Genomic DNA, 17500 nt, shown 5'->3' with positions numbered 1-17500 from the left:
TAAAATGGGCTTTTTCTCTGACGATTTAGTTCTGATCGATTAGGAATGGGTCACGCCGTGTTCAGGAGATTGAGGCGCATAAACGTCTATTCGATCATGTCTCTAGCACCCCCACAGCCGTATCGGCAACCACTTACATCACGGCTCTGATCCACATTCATTCATATGCTCCCCCCGCAATATCCTCCCTGATTTCAATGTAACGCGGAAGTGTAGTGGTCTATAGCTTAGCTTGTGGTGCCACCTTGTGGTGGTGATGTGCAATGAGGTGCATGGGATTGATGCCAATAAATATAAAGTGTGTGTTAGTGTCTAAAGTGGGTAAAGTGGGTGCTACAGTGTGTTGTTTATTTAAAGTGAGTGTATGCGTGTGGATGTGTGTGTTGTGGGCGTATTTGATGTTCTGTTATTGTTCATTGTTCATTGAGCATCCTGATGGCCTGGGGATAGAAGCTCCTTCTGAGTCTCTCTGTGCTTGCCATGAGACTCCGGTATCGCTTGCCTGACTGCAGCAGTTCAAAGAGGCAGTTGTTTGGGTGGCTGGGGTCTTTGATTATTCTCTTAGCCTTACCCATACAGCGCTTGTTGTAAATGTCTTGGAGAGTGGGAAGCCCCCCTCCAATTGTGCGTTCAGCTGAATGGGCCACTCTCTGTAGTCTGCTACGGTCTTGTGCAGTGCTATTCCAAAACCAGGAGGTGATATTGCCAGTCAGGATGCTCTCTATTGTGCATGAGTAGAAGTTTTTTTTTTTTTTTTTTTTTTTATTATTGCAAAACAAAAATTATTAAAAGTCAGTACTCAACACACAATGCGTAATGAAACTAACAGTCAAGGTGACAAAAAATATGTGCGAGTACAGAAACAAGACAAAAAAAAAAACTATAATAATATTTTACCGTATACAGTGTATATCCAACGAAATTAACAATTATACAAATGCCTTATACAGGATATACCCCTAATACCTATTTTCTAAAACCCTACACACATATGCTCCAGCTCGAACCCCCCCCTCCCGGACCCCTCCTTGGATAGTACCTCCATTATCCCTCACTCCTAACCAGACACTACCATTATAAGCTAGCTTTTATTCTCTCCACCACTTCTAACCACATTGACATTTTGGATTCGTTGAGACCCAGAATTCTTGCTGTAGATATTTCTTGATAAATCACATCGAGATATGTAAGAGACCAAACTTTCCGGCACATTTTTTCCGGTTGAAACCAGCGTGATGCGATCAGTTTTTTTAGCTACTGTGATACCCGATAAAACCAATCTCTTTAGCTGTGGATTTACTGCAAACTCAAAAACATCATTCAAAAGCAATACAGAGGGGTGTACTGGTATATTCCAATATACGAGTTTTGATAATTGCTGGGTCACATCTTTCCAGAATGCCTTACAGGGTTTCCGTTAGAAAAAATTGTTGCCGGTCTCCGTGACCTGCAAGATTTCAATCTACCGGACAAATGAGATTAATTCCGGTCATAGTTTATTGAGCTTTAAAACAATTGATAGGCAGGCTATATAAAGAATGTCATCCTCAAGGCATGTAGATTTATAATATTATTACTTAAAACTAGGCTACTTTTGCGTATACAGTCATTAATTAATATATTCCAAATAAAATAAGTCCCTCGATACTCCGTGCTGCTGCTGACTTTATCCGCGTATGTGGGCAGTCGGTCCGACACTAAACAGCAGTCTGTTATAATCACATTTTTATGAGCTAACGAATTCCGTTATATTGGACATTTGTATTAATTATATCAAGCGAAGAACTGAGAAAGCAGAGAGATGGCAACATTATCGTGGTTTGCGTGACGACTCTCTCCACCTCGCAACGACTTATTTGCAAAGAGTATGGCGCTGCAGAGAAGCTGATTTAGCTGTTATTGGCTCTTTTCTGGGAACCGCACAGCAGCGCCCCCCACCCAACATTGGCTGAAAATGGCTGAATTGGAGTACTGCTGGAATACTGCATTGGGCTGCTTGTGCTATGGCTCTGCAGCTTCACAAAAGTTTGCACACCCAGCACTAAGCTCTCGCTCGCTGACAACGTCGTTGTCATTATTAGAAGCAACGAGGAAACAAATGTAATGATCGTTTCGTTCATCGCATAGGCTATTTAATTTTAGCCTATTTTAATACAATTCAAATAATCAAATTGTGCTTAGACTCAGGGAATTATTTTCACCGGACATTAAGACCGGAGAGATGAAATATGTCGGACTTAAACAGATTTTGCCGGTCAAAAACCGGTAATTACCAGCTAACGGTAACGCTGATGCCTTAACTGAGTTCTTGAGGATCTTCTGACTCACTTTGAACTTCCTTAGGCGCCTAAGGAAGTAGAGGCGTTGTCGTGCCTTCTTGATAACACTGTCAATGTGTGTGGTCCATGTCAAGTCCTCGGATATGTGGACTCCGAGGTACTTAAAACTGTTCACTCTCTCAACCGGTAACTGTCACTCTCTGTCAGTGATGCAGTGAGGCACAGTGAAACATTGTATAGTCTGATGGCTGTTGGAATGAAGGACTTCCTGTGCCGTTCAGTGCTGCATTTAGGTAGTGTGAGCCTAGCACTGAACATGCTCCTCCTGTCAGCCAAGTCTGTGTATAGTGGGTGGGAGGGGTTTTCCCTGATGGCCTGGAGCTTAGCAAGGCTCCTCCTCTCCGCCACCCTCGCTAGGGAGTCCAGCTCCACCCCAACCACGCTACTGGCCTTCCTGACCAGCTTATCCAGCCTGTTTGTGTCCCCTGCTCTCAGTCCGCTGCCCCAGCAGGTCACAGCGTACAAGAAGGCGCCCGCCACCACTGACTCATAGAACATCCTCAACATCCTTGTACAGATATTGAAGGATCTCAGCCTTCTGAGGAAGTAGAGTCGGCTCTGGCCCTTCTTGTACAGTGCCTCCGCGTGTTTTGACCCGTTCAGTTTGTTGTCGATGTGCACACTGAGGTATTTGTACTCCTGATGGAAACGGGGGTCACAGGTGCACTCCTCCTCCTCCCCAGCTCCACCACCAGTTCCCTGGTCTTCGCCACATTTAGCTGCAGGTGGTTTTTATCGCACCATGTGACGAAGTCCACTACCAGTTAGTTGAACGCCAACCACGTATATATACGTTATTTGATCGTTATTTCTTTTATTCGCTATTTCATTTCGTTGTCCATCCAGGGAGCCATGTGTAACCATAGGGAATGAGTCTGAGATTGCAAAAGTCCAATACTGCCGCCTGGTGGTATGCGGCCGATGTTGCACTCCCTTTGAGACTCTGTGTATGTGGCTGTGTATCGATGAAATTCCTCCGGGCGGACTTTTCTAGTAGCCTGGACCGAGGGCTTTACCCGATCGCATTGAATAGTTTTGGGGACCCCTGATTCATTATGCTGTGATGGGTTATGTCGTGGCCCAAATGGACATACAATCTACCAGATGGCAATCAAATAATTGGAATATTCTTTTTGGAATCTCACCGGCCACAGGTAAGAGCAATTTAACGTAAATTTCAGCTTGATTGTGCCTTGTTTTCATAGCCATCGCCCTGATCAGCGTATGCTGTTGTACTAACGAATGCCGTTATTGACAATCAATTCATCAGAAACAACCTCCCCCTTTCATGCATTCATGATGGAACATAATATACCGATCATATGCATTTTAATTTTTAATTGTAGTGTGTATAGGGACGAAATGCCAATGGATTAAGTATAATATGCGTCGCAGCCTATTACTAGCCTCCCAGGAATTACCCTAAACCGCTCTAAAACCATACTTATATTGACCACGGTATAAAACGGGAATGTATGGATGGAAAAATTATTCCTTTTTCACATCTTGAACGATAGACACTCGATGTCAAATGGGCCATAGTATTGCATCCATAGCTATAATATATATATATAGTTATAGCCCTGCAAACAAGGTGAGCGACTCCATTGGTTTAAAGCGTGGCAGCACATAGTCATATCCCGTTCCCAGCGTGGCAGTCATTGAGTTAAGAATAGGTGGATTATTCTAATTTTGTAAATTTTTCAGGATTACAGGCTTGTCATGCAGCTGTTGTTCCTTGAAGGTGGATGAGTGGATACTCATTATCTGAAGCTGTTTGCCACTAGGGGAGAACGGGGTTGGTTGTCACAATGTGTCAGAGTGTCTTTGATAGGTAATTTCCTCTTTGTTACAATACGTTGGAAAATGAGAGGGACACACATTTCAAGCCAACATCTTAAGCTTCAGTTTAATGTAGGATGAATGACTATCTATTGAAAGATGTTTTGATGATGAGCAATTCATATTAGAGTAAAAAGTGTGACAACCAACCCCGTTCTCCCCTACTTGCTTCCTTTGTAATCGGTGTTCATCATACATCATACAATGTTGTATGTGCGGTTATGACGGGTCCCATTTTAAATTTTTTATGTTTCAAAGGTCACTGTAACGGTCGTCCATGCTTCAGTATGTTTTAGGATAATAACTCTAAAGAGACAACTGTCTGTAGCTCAAAACAAACCAGACTCAAAAGAACTTTACAAACATCACTAACAGCATCGAAACAAGATGGAAAAGACAGAATAATACGAGAAGAAAGGAGGCGATGGTGGAAAAGAGGGAAGACTCGGAAGGGAAACACCGGAGAGAACAATATGGAGGAAAAGTGGAGCCTGAGAGTGTGGCTGCACGTCTTTTTTGGAAATTTCCATGACCACGTTCATTAAGTATGCAATCTGACCGCAAGATAGCTGAGAGCTGAGGCCGGTTCTAAACAAACGGTCCCGCCTCCACTGTGCCTCGTTTAACGGCTGAGGCGGCAGCATTTACCTCCGTGCCACGGGGCACTGCGCAGAGATTACACACGCACACACGCATGCACGCACACACACACACACACACACACACACACACACACACATACACACACACACACACACACACACACACACACACACACACACACACGCACCATGTGTGGCCATGTCATTGTATACAAGTCATGTGAACTTAGGCATACACACAGTGTGTACATTCACACAAATATAACACTATACACACACACACACTTATGCAGGCGCACACAACATGTGGTGTATCTGGGGACTTTGTCCTTGCTGATACCAGACTTAGTGCCCTTCTGTCTGTATCACAGCGCCAACATCTTCCTTTTCTCTTTGTCTTCAGAGACGCCTGACAGTCACCAATCAGCCCACTGTTAGTTCATGCGTCCTATTCATCCATCTAGCCATCAATTCATCCATCTAGCCATCCATTCATCCATCTAGCCATCCATTCATCCATCTAGCCATCAATTCATCCATCTAGCCATCAATTCATCCATCTAGCCATCCATTCATCCATCTAGCCATCCATTCATCCATCTAGCCATCAATTCATCCATCTAGCCATCCATTCATCCATCTAGCCATCAATTCATCCATCTAGCCATCAATTCATCCATCTAGCCATCCATTCATCCATCTAGCCACCCATTCATCCATCTAGCCATCAATTCATCCATCTAGCCATCCATTCATCCATCTAGCCATCCATTCATCCATCTAGCCATCAATTCATCCATCTAGCCATCCATTCATCCATCTAGCCATCAATTCATCCATTCATCCATTCATCCATCTAGCCATCCATTCATCCATCTAGCCATCAATTCGTCCATCTAGCCATCTATTCATCCATTCATCCATCTAGCCATCAATTCATCCATTCATCCATCTAGCCATCCATTCATCCATCAATTCATCCATTCATCCATCTAGCCATCCATTCATCCATCTAGCCATCAATTAATCCATTCATCCATCTAGCCATCAATTCATCCATTCATCCATCTAGCCATCCATTCATCCATCAATTCATCCATTCATCCATCTAGCCATCCATTCATCCATCTAGCCATCCATTCATCCATTCATCCATCTAGCCATCCATTCATCCATCTAGCCATCAATTAATCCATTCATCCATCTAGCCATCAATTCATCCATTCATCCATCTAGCCATCCATTAATCCATCTAGCCATCCATTCATCCATCTAGCCATCAATTAATCCATTCATCCATCTAGCCATCAATTCATCCATCTAGCCATCCATTCATCCATCAATTCATCCATTCTTCCATCTAGCCATCAATTAATCCATTCATCCATCTAGCCACCAATTCATCCATCTAGCCATCAATTCATCCATCTAGCCATAAATTCATCCATCTAGCCATCAATTCATCCATTCATCCATCTAGCCATCAATTAATCCATTCATCCATCTAGCCATCAATTAATCCATCTAGCCATCAATTAATCCATTCATCCATCTAGCCATCAATTCATCAATTCAGCCATCAATTCATCCATCTAGCCATCAATTCATCCATTCACCCATCTAGAATGAATGAATGAATGAATAATTTTATTTCGAATGTTTACAAATAAATAAACAAACAAATAATTTGTTGCTAAACAAACAAACAATAGGTCTTTCCTTCTGAATGAATGCAGCATGGTTTATATATAGCGTTATCGGAATATACAGGGTGCACTGACTGCGCTCTGCGTAACTCAACTCGTTATTATTTTGCGCATAGATTGCAGAAATACGGGAACGCTTTGATTATATTTTAAAGGCTTTGCCATTGTTAAACGTAATAAGTGGAATTTCGAAGCTGTAAGCAGAATACAACTACAAGTCATTTGAACACCCACGATATAGTGTTCTTCCCCCTTCCTACTGTATAAGAAAGAATATCGTGTGGGTGATATGACTTGTATTCTGCTTACAGAATTCCACGTATTTAGTTTTACAATGTCAAAGCCTTTTAATATAAATCAAAACGTTCCCGTATTTCTGCAATCTATGCGCAAAATAATAACGAGTTGAGTTCTAACAAAGAATGTATTACATGCTGGGTAGGCTGATAGTTTATGATATGAATATGAATATGATATGATATAAGGTATACTGGTCTGTCAGCGAGGAGATAGCCCACAGCGGATAGCCATAAATGCCATTTGAGAATATAGGCTATTAATGCAAAGCGACGGCCTATAGCCTATACATATTATTTAATGTTTTCATAAGCGTAAAGATACAACAGCTAGATTAATGATCAAGTTAGTTTACTGTATGCAGGCTTCGCAGGGCTGTGCCATGTGTTATTATATATGCACAAGTTACTGTTGCATAATGTAGGCTATGGCTGCTATTATATGTAATTCATATAGGCTACCTAATACCGACAACAAAATAGATGCCTCTACAAATCAAGCCCGCCTTTTATTTATCCCATAACACGGGTTGTGTCTTCTTGGTTCGGCAGCGCCTCTGTGAACAATCTCGCTCGTGGAGTTTCTCATAGTTCGCTCGGGTCAGTCCATTATTTCACATCCCATAGGGGCTGTTTCATTACCATATATGGATAATCATGCACGAGCATTGACGGTAAGAACAATTGGTATTTATCAACACGGAGGAGCGTAGGACCCGTGTACGCACGGTTGATAAATCCCAATATTTCTGTGCGTACACACATTCTAAATTCTGTGCTTACGTATGAAAATAGACCACTTTCTAAGAATTGTTGATAAATGAAGGCCAGAGTTTACAGCAGGGTCAGTTCAGACTCCATTCCTCTAATGACTGAGGCCTAGACTGGCACCAGGGTAATGTGATCCTGGATGTGTGGCTGGATAAACTTCTTCTGGCCACATCCACGGCCGTTAGAGGGTTGACCACACTGCCCACTGTGGGCTGGCACATTGCAAAGGACTGGAGGCCACATCAGAACAACTAAGTAACTTAAAGACGCCACATCAGAGCAACACTGACATCCTACCTAAGTCACTTAGGGGGCTTTCCCACTAGCCATCCGGGGTCGAATCCGAGCACGATCGCACCAAAATAAGTGTGATGAGAAGGCCCCCCCCCCCCCCCCCCCCGCTGATTGGCTCCAAGCCGGGACCGCTTGAAAAGGTTTCCAGTGGTTTCGGGTGCGAACCACTGGAACCAACGTCCCTGACGTCGGAACGGCGCGTGGTGTGCAAGCAAACCTGTAATGCTTTCATGCTTGCTTGAAATTTGGGCAGATAAAAACATACAGCAACAACTGGACAATACCCACAAAAACGACGATATTTATGGGCAATTTGGTGAGTATTTGCGTGCGCATGGGTACAACAGATCAGTCAACAATGTTGAGCTAAAAGTGAAGAAGATGAGGCTTCAATATCAATATCTTAAAGTACGGGATCAGCAAATCAGGCAGCTCATCTGATGACAAGGACACATTTCCGTGGTTTGATGCAGTGGACAGCATAATCGGCCAAAAACCAACCAGTGATCCCTCCGTTGTTTAATCATTCACTACCCACAGTAAAGTGGCACGATTAGCCCATCTATAACCCAAACAACAAGGGAGCCTGACGTTGTTGTTCAATCACAACCCATCGCACTATTACTACCTCCAGTAACACAGCCTGACGTTAGTCCATCAACTAGCCTGCCAATCGGTAAGTAAAGTTTTAGCATCCATATTCTCATGACTTTTCAGTGTCTGATCCATCTGTGACCCATTGTGTTTTTAACGTGCGGTGTACGTGGCCAAAAAAAGCGCGCGGCTTATAATTATGTTCAACGGGACTATAGCCGATCGAGTATATATATGCATATTATCTTTTTTTTTTTTTAAACTTTGGCCATTCCGCTGGCTCTTTTTGCGTTTTATCGCATTTTCTCTGGTCAAGAATGACCGAGAGAAACAGGTTGAATGGGGGTACAGATGGGGGGAAGACACTCTGAGAAAGTTACGGCTTTGTCCGGGAATCGAACTTGCTACCCCAGATCCGTGACGAGCACGGTTGTCCCCGGCGCCGAAATAGCGCTCGAGGTACGCGGTGAGCTACTGGAGCTCCCCTGCATATTATCTTTTACGTTGTTCGTTATATGTTTTGTCTATCTGTCTGTAATCTATGTGGTTAGCGCGCGGCATGGCCATAATGTATCTAACCCATCGTGTAGGTTTAGCTGGTACATTACTTCCCGAGGTACAGTGAAAATGTCCCGTGTAACTGTTTTGGTTCATTCAGAAATATAGACTATAGAGTGTTGCTCTCCTCAATTGTGCTTGGGAACGAAACACGAGATTGTAGTGTGTACGCAGATCAGAGGGGGGAGAGGGAGGGGTTCGCACTTGAGGACGGAGCGAGGACGGAACGGAGCACCCGTTCCTAATGAGAAGATGCCACATCAGAATAAAACTGACATCCTACCTAAGTCACTTAAAGACACCACATCAGAACAACACCGACATCCTACCTAAGTCACTTAAAGACGCCACATCAGAATAACTCTGCCTTTGACATCCTACTTAAGTCACTTAACTCTTTCAGTGCCACTCACGAGATTTCTCTGTTTTTTTTATAGGTGGTTGCGTGCCACTCACGAGATTTCTCGGAATTATTATAATATTTTTTTTTTTGCGATCTGAAAAATTATTGCATCACCCGAGCCTACCCGAGTATAGCCGAGCTGCGCCGGTGATCACTGTGGAAAAAAGCGCCCCCTGTCGTCTCCCAGATGACATAAGTGATTTTGGAATGGACTCAATGAAAATGAATGGGGAAAAAAATCCGGTACTCCACATTTTCCAGTTCACTGATCCAGCCGGGGTTACCAGAGTTCATTCTGGAGCCTCAGAGCCCCGCGGATCATGGAGATCTACAGTGTCGCGTTGGATCCATACACGTATCGATTTTTTCGAATGGTGATCAGGAATTGGAATATACCAGTTGGATACCATCTGATGTCAGGTAAGGACTCTATGTTATCAGTGGTAGGATAATCGGAGTAAGTTTGATGAAGTTATAAGCTGTTTTGTGAAATGTCTTCTTTCGGTTTCACTGTAAAAGTCTGTGAGGAAATCAACGGAGCGATTATCCGCGCGCGGCCGTAATGTGCTTGCGTGCACGTATAATATTGATCATCTAGCGTTTTTTTGAAAACGATTCATAAAAAGGCAGACGAATATCAACGTTGTGGAATATTCCACTAAAAGACGATTTTCATAGAATGCTCCAGAATGAGCTGTTTTTTATATCAAAACGGGGGCTTTTCTAACTGCTCTGAAATGGAAACGACGCGATAAAAAAACAATCTGCCTTCACAGCACTGACTGGAAAATAGTCTTTGATAATGCGATGGGCAGATTAGACACATAGCCATAATTTAAAACATAGATTAGGCGATATTAACGTTAACATTGGCGCCGATGGTGGCATTCAAGCGGTAAAACGGAAAACCAGGCGTGGCACTGAAAGAGTTAAAGACACCACATCAGAACAACACTGACATCCTACCTAAGTCACTTAAAGACACCACATCAGAACAACACCGACATCCTACCTAAGTCACTTAAAGACGCCACATCAGAATAACTCTGCCTTTGACATCCTACTTAAGTCACTTAAAGACACCACATCAGAACAACACTGACATCCTACCTAAGTCACTTAAAGATGCCACATCAGAACAAAACTGACATCCCTAAGTCACTTAAAGACTACACAGTACACACCAGAACAACTCTGACATACTACCTAAGTCACTTAAAGACTACACACCAGAACAACTCTGCATTTGACATCCTACCTAAGTCACTTAAAGACACCACATCAGAACAACACTGACATCCTACCTAAGTCACTTAAAGACTCCACACCAGGGGGGGCTCCAGTAGCTCACTGCATATCTCGGCGCTATTTCAGCGTCGGGGAAAACCGTGCTGCGTCACGGATCTGGTGGACTCTGAGTTCGATTCCCGGACCCGCCGTCATTTATCAGAATGTCTTCCCCTGATCTATATCCCGTTTCACCCTGTATCTGTCGGTCACGCTTGACCAGAAAAGCGATAAACGCTAAAAAATAAAGTTTAAAAAAATAAAAATACTCCACACCAGAACAACTCTGACATCCTACCTAAGTCACTTAAAGACTCCACAACAGAACAGCTCTGACAAGGCGGTTAGGTGGCCGAGCGGAGATTGCGTTCGTCACCAACCCCGGAGCTGTGAGCTGGATTCGCCTGTTCGAATCCAGCTCACAGCTCCGGGGTTGTCACCAGCTTGGCTGGCCGTCTGCACTAATACAATTGGCTGTATTAGAGGGTGGGAGAAGCTGGCGGGGTGGGTCCGGGTCGTTGTAAACAGCGACTCCTACAGTTCGGTCGGGGCGCCTGCTAAGCGCGGATAGGACTTGAGGGGGATAGTGTGGTCCTCCCACACGCTACGCCCTCTCGATGAGAATCCGCGCTGCCAGGTGAAAAGAAGCGGTGATTGGCTGGACGTGTGTCGGAGGAAGCATGTGGTAGCCTCCACTCTCCCAGATGATCTGACTGTGGGGGGTAAGTGCGCAGCGACCAGGAAGGGACTGGGAATTGGCATACGACTAACATTGGGATGGGAGAAAATCGGAGGAAAATGGAGGGGGAAAAAGATAAAAAAAAAAAAAAAAAACAGCTCTGACATCCTACCTAAGTCACTTAAAGACGCCACATCAGAACATCACTGACATCCTACCTAAGTCACTTAAAGACGCCACATCAGAACATCACTGACATCCTACCTAAGTCACTTAAAGACGCCACATCAGAATAACTCTGACATCCTACCTAAGTCACTTAAAGACGCCACATCAGAACATCACTGACATCCTACCTAAGTCACTTAAAGACACCACATCAGAACATCACTGACATCCTACCTAAGTCACTTAAAGACGCCACATCAGAACATCACTGACATCCTACCTAAGTCACTTAAAGACACCACATCAGAGCAACTCTGACATCCTACTAAGTCACTTAAAGACACCACATCAGAACAGCTCTGACATCCTACCTAAGTTACTTAAAGACACCACATCAGAACAGCTCTGACATCCTACCTAAGTCACTTTCATGTCGTTTGGTGTAACTATTTGCTCTGCTATTTTCAACTGCATGGGGGGTTCTCACATGTCCTCCTCCTAACAACAGACTCACTTTATGAAGGCAAATTGACTCACAGTTGTGGAGACATCTCAGTCTCAATAAACATATGCACCAATACCTCCTAACGCTTGTTGCCAAATTTACAAAGACTAAAACTAGGGATGTCCGATATTATCGGCCGACCGATATTATCGGCCGATATCGGCAGTAAAATGTCATATCGGAAAATATCGGTATCGGTAAAAAAAAATTAAAAAACAATAACAATATATATATATATTTTTTACATTTATTTAACCTTTATTTACCCAGGCAAGCAAGTAAGAACCAATTCTTATTTTATTTATTGTCAAAAGTATGCATATTGGTTTAATTCAACAACAAGAGATATGTAATGTTAATTTTAACTTTTTTAATGATCATATTTTGCACAGATAATGCTTACATTTAGAAAGCCTTTTGAATGCATCCAGTGAAATTATTAGTTACCTGAAATTATTAAGTTTTTTTGGGGGGAAACCCTGCATATATCGGTATCGGTTGATATCGGTATCGGTATCGGAAATTAAGAGTTGGACAATATCGGAATATCGGTATCGGTAAAAAAGCCAATATCGAGCATCCCTAACTAAAACTAAAGACTAAGACCAAGACTAAATATTTTAATTAACTGTTATTTTAGTTTGTTTTATAAGTATACAATATATATATTGTGGCAGATATCAACCCCCCTCTCATGGATATGTGAAGGATGGGAGATATTATTGCCACAGAAGGAGTAGAGACAATTAGGTAGCTGATTAGTACTGATAGAACACACCTGTGCATCATTAGTTCACCCACATCTCACATGCACACACCCCAGACACACACACTACAAAGCCACTAGGTTAGTCAGAAGTAAGTTGAGTGGAGGTGAGGTTGGAGTTGTGACATAGAGAGAGAGATATTGAGATATTCGGAGTTGTGTAAGGTGAGAGGTAGTGAGAGGAGAGGTGAAGGCGAGAAGGTGTTCATTGTGTACTGGACCCTAGACTGGCTGAGAAACCCCCTTGTGTACTGACCCTGGACCGGACGACTACCCTGAGTATTGAACAATCCCTTTTTCTGTGCGAGAGCCTGTTTTGTGTTTTTGACCATCGGACTGTATTACGACCATTCTCTTGCCTATCGAACTGAATTCTGCCCTTATTAAATAAATATTCTTATTGATTGATATTGCTCTTGTGTGGACATTCAAATTTGTTTGTATTTGAACCGTGGCGAGTCTGAACCCCACCAGGCTCGTCACAATATATATATATTGACTTTACCTACTTTTTACTTCTTAATATTATTTTTTTTACTTACTTTCTTTTTACTGTATGTAGCACACTCTCAGGGGCTCCTACAGAAACAAGAATTTCATTATAAAGTATTCTGTATTTTGTTCTGACAAATAATAAACAAACTTGAACTTGAAACTTGAACTTGAACTATATATTAAAAAAACTCTAAAGTCTAGTTTTATTTTAATTTTTTTTTAAGTAAAATGTTTTTTTTCACACCTAGTTTTAGTTTTTAGTTTAGTTTTTATTGAACTATATGCCCCCCCCACACACCCACACACATGTATGCATATGTAGACACCTGAATACGTCCAACAATAATTCAATGTGTCTAACCTAATTCCTTGTACTCTACTGTGTTCAGGATAACGTTGTGTAAACTCCCCTACCTAACTTTGACATTTAATAGTGGAGCATGCACTGGACTGCCGCCAGGGGGAGCTGGTGTGACGTTGGGCAGGAGAGACAACAGAAGAAGAAGGGCTGGCTGAAGGCAGAACTCAGACAGCGGGACAGCCTCTTCATCGTTTCTACACAGAAGCAAGCGGACACGTAGAGCGGAGCTCTAGATACTAAGGACACGCGAGATATGACCCCCGTCACGGGGCGGGTTAGTAATGTCGTATGCGATAGCTTAGCTTCCAGTTAATGCTAAAGAGACATTGTGAACAAAGAAGCAGACGTGTTACTGCCGAAGAGTGTGGTAGATATTGCACACGTTGCATTTTAGTTAAAGTATAGGCGAGAGGACAGGGGGTCGTCCCGATCCACAGTTTAGCTTCAGTTAGGCCTAGCACCACAGTTTAGCCTGCATGTCGCAGCCGCGGACCCCGCAACGGACGTCGCCGGACTACACCCACCTCCAGCCGTTGCCTGCCTAACGTCAACCCAGCCCGCCCCTGCCTGTCACAGGTGACAAGCACGGGACCGTTCGACGGCCATCTCGCAACACGGACATTCGTTGCGGGAGCAGGCCAACCCTTGGTTAAGTACACACAAGTCAGTTACAGTGAGCACTCCGAGTGCTGGAGCCTGGGGTAAACATTCTCTTTGTGCGGCGCGTGCCCTTTCAGAGGCAAAGAGAATCAGTACTTTGAACTGGCACGTGTACCATTGATTAGGGGCGCCCCGACGTTTGTTATTTTGGGGAGTGCCGGCTTAGACAGGCTTTTTGTTTAAACTGTGGGCCCACTGTATTTTCTGGTTAAATGTGTTGTGTAAACGGGAAGAGCTTTATTCATTGTGTTGCGTAAGCGGGAAGAGCTTTATTCATTGTGCCTCGTGTAAGTGGGAAGAGCTTTATTCATTGTGTTGCGTAAGCGGGAAGAGCTTTATTAATTGTGCCTCGTGTAAGTGGGAAGAGCTTTATTCATTGTGCCTCGTGTAAGTGGGAAGAGCTTTACTCATTGTGCCTTGTGTTAATAATAGGAGAGTAGCTTCAGTAAAGAAAACTAAATGGGATCACTGTGTGCGTGTCCGTTAATGTGTTGTATTGTTTAACCCCTTCTTACCCACGGCCTATACATCATTGGGAGAGGTCTCTGCTCATCAGCAAGGAAAGGTACTGCTTTGGGGAGAAAGTATATCATCTATCACTACTGCCACCGGGTGTGGGAGGGTGTGGGAAGTATTAGGAGAAGTGTGGGTGTGTGGGGAATTACTGCAAGTCGCCCTGGAGGGCAAGAAGGACCAGCGCACCACTCCTAGGCCCCATCCACTCCCTCTGCTAAAGCTCCACTCTAATACTCCTGCACTACAGTCAGGGACTCAGCCGGACTCAGATCTGCTGCGTTCCCACTACCTGGTGACAGTGTACATCTACTCTCATAAAGTAGGGATAATCCACCCTGCTACACATAGACACACACACACACACACACACACACACACACACACACACACACACACACACACACACACACACACACACACACACACACACACACACACACACACACACACACACACACACACACACACAAACACATACACACCTCTCTCCGTCTCTAACCCACTTTATTTCTCCTTCTCTCCCACTAGAAGGGGTTTGGGACTTGGGAGGGTTGCTTTAGAAATGCTATCTGTTCTATGTTACAATTTACCTGCTTTAAGTTGTAGTTAGTAAAGTTATTCACTGGAAGATTTGTTTCCAGTTACTTTAGAATTGTTTTGGGCACTCGCCTACCACTGCAGAGACCCAGGGTTCAAATCCCGGTATCAGTGGTACCTCCGGCTTGGTCAGTCGTCCCTACGAACACAATTGGCAGTGTCACAATTGACAGGTCACAGCAGTGACAGCACCTGTTCAGCAGGGAGGGGATCTGAGGGAGATAACATGAAACTCCTTGCTGTCAGGTGAAAAGTAATAGCTGCCTGGCGACCCAACATGTATCGGAGGAGGCATGTGATAGTCTACACCCTCCCCAGACCGACAGTAGGACAGCACAACAACCAGGGGGGAATTGGCATACCAAATAAATTAGGGGATGGGAGAAAAATTTAGAAAGGCAAAAATAAAAATGTTTTTGGATTTTCCATATCTCATGTGTCTCAATCCAAAATCAGTAGTAGCGGAACAGACAAGTCACTTCAATTATCACTATAGATATTGCACAAGTAATGATGATAGGCTTTGATTCATCTATCATTATTACAACTATACTTATGTTATGTAATGTAATATAAACTTCTCCAATAAAAGGTGCAATATAGGCTAGTATAACATTTCCCCAACAGTGGCGCAGGAGGTAGAGCGGTCGTCTGGTAATCTGAAGGTTCCCGGTTCGATTCCCTCTCCTCCCGGGCAGCGTGTCAAAGTGTCCTTGAGCGAGACACTTAACCCCTAATTGCTCCCGATGAACAGGTCGGCACCTTGCATCGTCGCCTCCGCCGTCGGTGTGTGAATGTGTGAGTGAACGGGTGAATGTGTTGGATAAAAGAGCTATATAAATGCACCATTTACCATCACCTCAGCCCATGGCTATAATTGACCTATCTCAAACCCTGCCCTCTTTTCATGGTCCTCCAATCACAACTGTTGCTTCCCTTGGACTTCCCTCTGTCAAATCTTGTCCGGGGGAAGTCTGAGAGAGCGAACGTTGTGAAAGGAGGATCAAGAAAAGAGGGCAGGGCTTGAGATAGGTGAATTTATACTCTGTCAGAATAAAGTCAATCAAATGAAAGGCGTTTTTTCCAGATATGAACTGAAAGCATGGACGGTACAGTTAGAGGACAGGGGTGAGATCAACTACCTGTACACACACACACACACACACACACACACACACACACACACACACACACACACACACACACACACACACACACACACACACACACACACACACACACACACACACACACACACACACACACACACACCCTGTTAAAGTTCAACATGTCGTTCTCACAAATCCCTCCAAGGGAACGAGAACATGTTGAGCTCACAACTTTACTTTCAACCAATCTGATTCATAAAAAAAAAAACTGAGAATACGGAGACTCCTTCACGTGTTCCACTACTACAGAGATTAGTTGTTAACTGTAGTTTGCACATTGGTGCGTCGCTCAGTGTAAAACACTAGCGCTATCAAGCCTGTCATGTGAAAGAGGTCCCCCTGACCTTCTTTTGACTCAGTTCTCTTGTGATAAGAGATTAGCCTCAACGTGTCACTCAGTAATATGCTCAGTGCCCGGCATTCAACGCGGGACAGGGACGGGTGGAACAGAATGACACGGGGGACGAGAGGAGGGGTGTGTGTGATTCTGAGTGAAACCGTGATTGAAGATGTGATGTAACGGGCAAGTGTATCTTATCTACTCTGTGATCCCCTGTAGATCAAGGGGATCACAGTCTAGCCAAACCCCTCATACCCCCCCCCCCCCCCCCCCACCCCCGCCCTCAGTGACTCCCTTTTTGTGAGCTGTCCAGGAAGGAGCTGGTGGGCGACTGGTAGGGTGAAACTGCCTGACAAGCCCATTTGAAATCAACACTGTGCTTTGAGCATGAAGACACAGAAGAGAGAAAACAGACACTTGTGAAGAGTGGTATATGATACACAGTTGACCTTTGAAGTGCATTGGAATGTAAGGACACAATTACTGTGATGATAGTGTATTGTAGTGTTAGTATCAGCAACAATAGTATCACTCTGCCTAGTATGAATGTGT

The 17500-nt window shown here is 43.8% G+C and overlaps 1 protein-coding gene across 2 annotated transcripts in view; it reads right to left on the bottom strand.

The window, feature by feature from the left end:
* ldb1b (LIM-domain binding 1b) overlaps positions 1-17500 on the bottom strand; it is an 80422-nt gene that overhangs the window by 61589 nt on the left and 1333 nt on the right. The window lies entirely within an intron of this gene.

This window comes from Notolepis coatsorum, assembly GCF_963971535.1.
Source record: "Notolepis coatsorum genome assembly, chromosome: 7".
Classification (NCBI taxonomy): domain Eukaryota; kingdom Metazoa; phylum Chordata; class Actinopteri; order Aulopiformes; family Paralepididae; genus Notolepis; species Notolepis coatsorum.
The sequence above is the reverse complement of the archived record's forward strand: the minus strand, read 5'-3'. Positions and strand labels throughout refer to the sequence as shown.